Source organism: Homarus americanus, unplaced genomic scaffold (genome assembly GCF_018991925.1).
Source record: "Homarus americanus isolate GMGI-L3 unplaced genomic scaffold, GMGI_Hamer_2.0 scaffold16712, whole genome shotgun sequence".
NCBI classification, from domain to species: Eukaryota; Metazoa; Arthropoda; class Malacostraca; order Decapoda; family Nephropidae; genus Homarus; species Homarus americanus.
In genome coordinates this window covers 5,968,464-5,977,558 of record NW_024757794.1, presented here as the reverse complement: position 1 = coordinate 5,977,558, position 9,095 = coordinate 5,968,464, and positions in this window count along the sequence as shown.

Here is a 9,095-nt window from a genome sequence, read left to right as displayed (position 1 = left end):
TTCTTATAATTTGGTGATCATTTTGAATATAAACAACATATTTTTTGCATTAAACATACAATTTTTAGAGAAAATGTTTAATCTGAGTAAGTATGTTATCTTTTGTGAAAAATATATGACATTTATATTCAAAATATTCCTGGTCTTACAAGGAATCCAGCAATGTCAATTATATTTTCCTAACTTTAGTTTGAGGTTATCCCACACATCTCCTTGGGACGGTTGGTGGGGGGTGGGGGGGGGGAGGGAGGGACCGACCGACCATCTGTTAGCTGGCTGTGTACTGTAGTGTGAGAGGGGGAGGGAGTTGAGTCCATTATTTGAATGGACATTAACTTGGCGACTGTATTTCTCTTAAGTATTAATTGTGTGCATGTACCATCATAAAATTAAGATGTTATTTTTACTACAACATAGTTATTTGTCGTCAAAAAGTGGAGTTTGGGGGTCGGGCTGGGTTCTATTGGAATTAATCCCATATGTTCTGTTATTCACTTAACGCGGTTTTCACTTAACGCGGGACCCTCTGGGTTCAATTGACCGCGTTAAGTGGGGTACCACTGTATTCTTTTTTGCTTGAAGTTGATTTTTTTTTCTTTTCCTCCTCTTCTTGCTCTCCTTACTCTCTTGGACTGTCCATTCGGAAGTGTTGGGGTCCAGTTCTTCGTCGTCGTCGTGCCCTAGGTGTTCGTAGATGTGGAAGAGGACGGAGGGGGTGAGCGTGGTCTCTTGGGGTTCTGCCCCTGGGGTCTCGTGATATTCTTGTTTCTTGGTGACTGTTAAATTATTCTCGTACTTCTTTTCTTCGGTCTTCACTACAAGGAGAGCCTCCTTGTAGCTCAGTTTTTTCTTGGTTCGTAGCTTAGCCACCCTACACTCCTCCCTCCACTAGGGACACTCCCGGTCGGAGGAGGAGCGAGGGCCTCCACAAACTGCGCATTTCTTGTCGGCCGCCGAGCAGTTGGTGTCCTGGTGCCCGGGTGTTCCGCATCTTCAATAGACCTCCCGAGCACGACACTTCCCCACCAGATGGCCGTACCTCTGGCATTTGTAACATCTTGTTGGTCTTCTTTCATACGGTCTTACTGAGATGTTCTCCCATCCCAGCAAAACGGTGCTTGGTAGCTTCGTGGGGTAGCTAACCGGTGCTACTCCACTGGTCAGCTTCCGTACTATTGTGAGCTGGTCTCCGATCAGCTCAGCCAGTTCTTCTTCTTCAAGGTGTTCTATCTCGGTGTGGGAGATGACTCCCAACACCAAGTTGTCCTCTGGGTGAGCTCGCACATGTATCTGAATCCCGTTGATTTCTGTTATGTTGGCTATTTGCTGGGCCTGTCCCCATTCTGCGAAGGTGACCATAAGGCTACCCTTGTCACCCCCCTGATTTCTAAGGAGTCAAAAAACTTCCTTAGGACGAGGAGGTTTAGTTGCTTGCGCGAAGGGCTTGTGACTGGGTACAGTCTTACGACCTTTGCCTGGTCACAGGTCAGCATCGTCAAGTTCATGCAGCACCTCGGGAGCAGAGAAGATCTTGCCTCGCTGGGGTGCAGTTCTCTGTGTGTGCTCTCCGGTCGGTCGGTGATACGGAGAGAAGAGAGCATTTGCTCTGTGGGTGCAAGAAGGGTACAGTACAAGGTAAAGTTCAGAAGTGGGAAATAGAGGAGGAGGTTAACAGCAGGTGGGCTATCCACCTTGCGGAGACGGGGTTTTTTGTCTTCCGTCAACAGTGCTGCATTAGAGGACTCATGCGGTTAGGGAAGGCCGGTCTCAGCCAAGCTAAGCTAAGTTGTTCTATTTGATGTTTCCTTGGGGCATATTATGATAGGGGGGGGGGTCCCTCCAGGTCCTTGTGGCACTGGAGGGATGATCCCCATCTTTTTCGTTTTTAGTTTTTTATTGTGGGTGTTTGTGAACTATTTAGGTCTTTGTTTATTTGTGGGGTCCCTCCAGGTCCTTGTGTGACTGGTGAGTTGTGCCCATCTTTTGGTTCTTTTTTTTAGTGTGTATATAGAGGCTCCGGTTCTTCGTTATAATTTTTTTTTACTTCTAGGCCACCATCTGTGCGATGTGTTGTTGTTTTCCTCAATTAGTTGGTTTAGTATGGGGTCCTGTTCTTGCTGGATTTTTTTCCATATTGCATTTGCTTGGGTGTGTATTCTGGTGTTGAGTGGGTCTATGCCGTGTTCTGTGTGTATGTCTTGTGCTGTTTGTGTGTATGGTGATTGGTGTTTTGCCGCTCTTCTGAGGGCTGTATTTTGCACTGCTTGAAATTTAAGTTGATTTGTTCTTGCGATTGTGTTCAGAGGTATCGGAGGGTATTCTAAGTGTGGTCTGATCAGTGCTTTGTATAGGTGCAATTGCGTGTTGGTGTTTAATTGGCGGAATCTTCTGAGCTTTGTAAGTTGTGATTTTGCCATAGCTATTCTTTCATTGATGTGGGGGATTATTCCGTTTCTGGTTATCTTGAGTCCTAATATTTTTCCGTTGGCAGCATATGGTATTTGTTGGTTGCTGACAATAATAGGGTATGGGTTTGTTTTTGCGATGTGAATTATTTTGAGTTTTTGGACATTGGTTTTTATCTTCCATTTTCGTTCATAGTTGTTTATTATCTCTATTTCTCTGCTTGTTCTAATGGCCATCATTTGTTTGGATTTTCCTGGGTACCTGCCTATCTGTGTGACATCATCTGCGTATGCTATATATTCTGATTGCCGTGGTTGCGGCATGTCTGCCGTGTATACAGTGTATATTGTCGGCGATATATTACTGCCTTGGGGAACTCCACTATGAAGGTTGAAAGTTTGTCCTAGATGGTTGTCGATGATTAATTTTGCCTTTCTGTTGTCTAAGAAATTGCATAGTAGTGTTGTGATATTGGTAGGCGTGTCCAATTTGATTATTTTCAACTTCAGTCCTTCATGCCAGACTTTATCAAATGCTTTTGACACATCTCTTAGAATTATATTGCATTGGTCTCTGTTGCTTGCAGCATTTGCAATTGATTCGTATATTAGTGCTATTGCTGTGTTGGTTCCTCGATTTTTCCGAAAGCTGTGCTGTCTCGGGTTATATTTGTTTTCTTGGTCTAGAAAATTTCTGAGTCTGGTCGACTATTTTTTCCAATATTTTACCGGGTGTTTCCAGTAGTGAGATAGGTCTGTAGTTCTCTGCTTGGGTATGGTTCTTTCCTGCTTTCGGGATGAGTGATTTTGGCTATTTTAAATTTGGTAGGGAAGAAGCCAGTTGCAAGTGAGGCATTGTATATATTTTTAAGCTGTTCGATCATAGACTGAGGAATGTTTTGTAGTTCGATTTTATTAATTTGGCTTATGCCAGGTGCTTTGTTCTTGAAGCTTGCTATTGTTTTTTCAATATCATTTTGAGTTAATGGAGCAATTATTGGGTTATTGATGTTTAATGAATTGAGGTTGATTTTCCTGGTAGGTTTCCATTTCTCTGTGTTCTGGCTCAAATATGTTCTAGTTGCCTGTTCTGTTTCTTGGCAGAAGCTTCTGTCGTCTTCGTCGTTGATTCTGAATATGTCTTTCCAGTATTCTCTAAATATTGGTTCTTTATCGTGTGGTTCTGTTGCCTTTCTACCGTTTTTGTCCTTTATGCAGCTAGTTTCTTCCGAATTAGTTCCCATTGGGTTTTTTATTTTTTTCCAGAATGCTTTTGGAGTTTTGTAATCTGCTTGTGTATCATGGATCAGCTTGTTCCATGTTTCATTGTGTTTGTTCTTGCTTATGTCTTTCAGTTCTTCTTTTAGATTCCTGTATAATATTCTGTTGTCATTGCTCCACCCGTGTGTTTTTGTGTATTCATATAGAGTGGTGAATCTAGTTTGGATCATTTTCTCTTCATATGTTAATTGTGCATGTGGTAATAATGTACGGTATGTTGTTTTTCATTGCTGTTGTTACTTCATTGTACCATGTATCCAGTGTTTTGTCAATCTCTGTTGTGTCTTTGTTGTGTAGGAGTGTTGGTTCGTTGTTGCTAAGATCCGATTTTAATTTTTCCCAATTTGCTCTATTGAGTGAAAATCCTGGGATTGATGGAATTTGTATCGGGGATGTGGATAGAGTTGCTATTATGGGTAGATGATCACTGGTTGTTGTGGGTCCAGCTTTTAGATGTACGTTTAGATGGTGATGCCTATTGGTTAAAACAATGTCTGGTTTCCCAGAGTTACCGGCTGATACGTAAGTTGCGAAGTCGGGCCCGAGGTGTGTTATTGTCCCGTGTTCGATGAGAGCATGGAGGATTTTTCCTCCCGGGTTTCTAATATTGTTTCCTAAGGTTGTGTGTTTTGCATTGAGGTCTCCTATGAAGTATGCTGGATTGTTTTGCCTCATTAGTTTTAAGATGTCCCCTGTAGGGAATATTGGCCTTCTGAATGTTAAATATGAAGTTCCAATAGTTATTGGGCCTCTTGTTGTATTTATTTCGGCTGCAAGAAAGTTACTTTGAAAGTTGTCAATGATTTTGTATTGTATGTTGCGTTTTATAGCTATTGCTATTCCGTCATGTGGTTCGTCGTGTATGTTCATTTGATGTACATGGTAGTTAAAGATCTTGATTTTGTCACTGTTTTTCCGACCATGTGCGTTGATAAGGATGATGTCTGGGTCTATTGTGCTGTATATGTTAGTAAGTTCTGATTTCCTCGTCAGATTCCAGGCAAGGACGTTGTGCTGAATTATCTTTAATGATTTGTTTTGAGTAGTCGTGGATCCCGAGAACTTGGTGTAGGGTGTTTGCTGGCTCGTGGATCTCCTGGCGAGTGTCTATTCCTTTCCTCCTTTAGTCCCGTTCTGATTTTCTTAAACTTAGTTATATCTACTCTTTCAATTTTATTGTACAGTTGTACCCCACTTAACGCGGTCAATTGAACCCAGAGGGTCCCGTGTTAAGTGAAATCCGCGTTAAGTGAACAACAGAACATATGGGATTAATTCCAATAGAAACCAGCCCGACCCCCAAACTCCACTTTTTGACGACACATAACTATGTTGTAGTAAAAATTCTATCTTAACTTTATGATGGTATGAAAAAACAAGTAATATAGAAGAGGTTAGGTTAGGAAAGATAAAGGTTAACATAGGAAAAATGAAGGTTAAGTTAGAGAAACTAAAAGTTAGATGTAACACTTACGGTTGTAGAAGAGATGGGTCGGCATACGGGGATGGAGGCTGGTTCCGAGGCAGAGGGCAGATTACTGGCCCTCAGGTGAATCACCATTACTAGGTGAATCACCATCACTGTCACTTACAGTTGTCAGGGCTTCCCTGACAAATCCCTCAAAGTCAACTTCACTTTCACTATCACTGGCTTGGGCTGGCTGTGGTGGGTTGCGGGCGAAGAACTCGGTTATGCTTTGCTGACGGCTGGCGTTGATGTTGTCATGATACACCGTGATGTACGGCTCCATAGCCTGCACCAGCCGGGTATGGAAGACTTCATAGCGTTCATCGTCATTGTCGCGGGAAAGGACGGACTTAATTTTCTCTGCAAACTCTATGGCACACTTAATATCACTATGACTTAAACTAGGTTCTTCGGAGAATGACGCACCTTCTTCCTCCTCTTCACTGGCGTGTTCTTCTTCCAACATCTCGTCGGCAGTCACTTCAGGATCTCTGATCACCTCCAGGATGTCTTCGTTGGTGGTCTCGGAGAAGCCTTCAGCTGTAATATTGAGCGCAGCTTCTCTGGCAAGGTCCACTGCTACTGCAACAGTCTGAACCTGACCAGTCACAGGTTCACTCCTCCTCTCACCTGGTATGCCATGCAACACATGTCTCCATGCGTGACGAATCGTAGCAATAGTCAGCAGATCCCATGCCTCCACCAAGAAGTCTACAGCTTGTTTAACGTTAAACTTCTTCCAAAATTGTTTGACGAGAAGTTCTTGAGTCACCGCCTCTTGTTCCTTGTCCTCGTCGCTTTTGCTCTCGCTGTCGGTGTCACCCAGCTTACGCAACTCATCCTTGGTGTTGGTAGAGTCGTTCAGCAGCTTGAACTTCTTTGCAGAGTACGCAGCTTTAACATTGCAGATCAACTCCTGGTCCATGGGCTGGATTAATGACGTAGTGTTGGGAGGAAGGAAGACCACTTTTACGTTGGGGTGACGATCCATAAGTAGGGGCGAGTGTCCAGGTGCGTTGTCAAGGAGCAACAAAATATTGATTGAAACATTCTGTTGCTCGCAGAATTTCTTCACGTCGGGAACAAAACAGTTGTCAAACCAGAAGAGGGACAGAGAAGAGGGCATCCACGCCTTACGTGCGGTTAGCCAGTGGACATTAAGCTTGTTCATGTCCATATTCTTGTAGGCGTGCGGCTTGCGGGCTGTGTGAATCACCGATAACTTTGGTTTACAGGTACCGGAGGCATTGGTGGTAAACAGGACGGTGATGCGTTCCTTCTGCAACTTCCGACCCCTTACCTTGCTGGCAGACTGGACAACGAAGGTCTTGGAAGGTAACTTTTTCCAGAAAAGACCAGATTCGTCCATGTTAAACACCTGGTCGTCGGTGTACTGTCCTCCATAATCTCACGTAAGAACGGAGGAAAATCTCTAGCCGCCACACGGTCAGCACTCGCTTCCTCACCACCAATGTTGATGTTGGTGATCTTGTTCCTCTTCTTAAACCTATGCAGCCAACCAGAGGAAGCATTGAAGGGTTTGGGCTCTGCAATTCCCAGCTTACGTGACACTGCTGCGTATAGCTCACGTGCGTACTCCTGCACTGAGCGCGTGTCCACCGCCATGTTGCGTCGCGCCTGACGAACCAAATAACTCGCCAGCAAATTTTCCACTTTTGCCAGCACCCTGTTCTGGCAATACCTGATAGATGAAGCACCTGCAGACTTTGTGATTTTCATGTGCTCTTTGATCTTGGCTGCATCCTTCTTGATCGTGCGAATCGTAGATTCGTTGACACGATGCTGGCGTGCGAGATCAACTTGCCGTGTTCCTTTCTCCAAATCTTGAACAATTTGGTACTTCACCTCGTAGCTTAAGGAACGTCGTGTCTTCTTTGGCTTAGTGCCGCTGGGTCCAGGTAAGGAAAGGTCTCTCTCTGGGGGCGGTGGTGGTCCGGCGGAAGCCATTTTACGGAACAATGGATGCGCGTTTACACGGTGTGGCCTTGAGGGATGAAACTGCTGCAGCTAGGTCAAGCATCGTCTCTCCTCCCTCCGTCCCTCCCTCCCTCCCTCCCTCCCTGGGGTGGTCACGTCATAATACTTTAAGCCAATTACAGCTAGCAGCAGAGGGGGGTAGGGATGCATGGCCAATCACAGTCCGATACGTCATATGACGTCAGTGATAACGCAACAAAGACACACACTGCGCAACCTTACCGCGCGGCTTGCCCAAGCGGAGGGAGGAGGAGGGAGAGGCAGGCAGGCGGGTGGCGCGTGGGGAAAATCTAAAAATAGCGTCTCGAGCCGGACACTCACCGCGTATATGATGAAAAATTCCGCGTTAAGTGAAAGTTCAGCTCTGGCAAGGCACCGCGTATATGATAAAACGCGCTAAGTGAAACCGCGTTAGGCGGGGTAATACTGTATTTGGTGTTTATAAGTCCTGCATTTATCAACTGGTCTATGTAGGATTCTTCTCCCCTATCATCTTCGTAGGTGAATTTGACTGTGCCTTCCTTGATTTCCTGCAGAAGTCTGTCATTTGTTATTGTAGGTAGTGTGTTGACTGAGTAGAAGCGGATACCGATCTCATTGCCTAGGTCTGCTGGCTGCACATCGCTTGGTGAAGATGGGGTGGAGGGGGGCACGATGGCCAGAGTGGGATTCTTTTCTTGATTTCGCTTTGGTTGGGTCAGCTTTTACAGGTTGTGGTTTCTCTGTTTGCTGAGTTGTGGAATCTGATGATTTGCGGTGTGGTGTGACTGCTTGGGTGATAGGGTCTATTTCCATGACGTTTTCTTCTTTGCCTAGTTTGGTTATGTGCTCCTGTGGTTTGGTTATTCCCAGGCTACTCTTGGTGACAATTTTAAATATTTCTGTTGAGGGGGCGTCGTCTGGAAATTTCACCTCCGGCAGATTGTTTGCAGCAAACATTTCCCTGATCGTTTTTCCAAAGGTTCCTGGTTTTGCAATGTTGTTGATGTGTGCATGAATAATACTGGTTAGAATTGTGAAAGGTAATCCTTCGCTCAGATTGAGGTATGTAGGTTGCATGAGGGGATTTTCTTTGGCTTTCTTCAGGACTTTGGAGGTGGTATCTTGCAGCTTTGCAATTGCTGCATATGTCTTGTTAGGGTCTGTTTCCATCTTCTTATTTGTCTTTTCTTTTTCTCTCAGAATCCTGATTATTTCTTTCCTTATGGGACAGCGTGCTGCTAGTGTTCGGTGGTCCCCATTGCAGTTCAGGCATTTGGGGTTATCTTTATTGCTGCATTCTTTGAATGTGTGGCCCTCTGCTGCACATTCGGAGCAGAACTTCTTATCTTTTTGGGGACAGTTTATGGCTAGATGATTGTATTTATAGCAGTTCCAACACGGTGTTATTGCGTAAAATTCCTCCTGCTCAATTTGTTGTTTTGACAGATGGTAGTGGGAGATGCAGAGGCCACTCTCTAGGGCTTTTTGTGCCATGGAGATCTCTCCAAACCTGACCATCATGGTGGGAGCACCAGGCATTAGCACCACCTCCTCAACTTTGGCCCATGGGTTCTTCTCTTCTATATTGTTAGCAATGTAGCTTGGTGTTTCTTTAAGTATATTTTTGTCTACCCTTTTAATTACTACGGATTTTTTTGCACGTAGTTGTGGTGGTATTACTGTTTCAAATCCTCGTTCTTTTAATTTCTTTGTTGAGTCGGCAGAGAGCATATTATCTACATCCTTTTCTTCCAGGCACAGGACTATGAAGGAGTCCTTTGTTTCGTTCAAGGCGGCAAATTTGATGTTTAGCTGGACACATAGTAGTATGCCCAGTTCCTCCTTGCGTTTTTCGGATACGCCCCCCCAAGAGGGAGCGTACCCGTATCCTGTTTCCAGTTGTCCTAGTCATTTGCTTTGGTCGTTCTCCGTGGCATCAGTCTTGTTGTGGTTTTACGGAA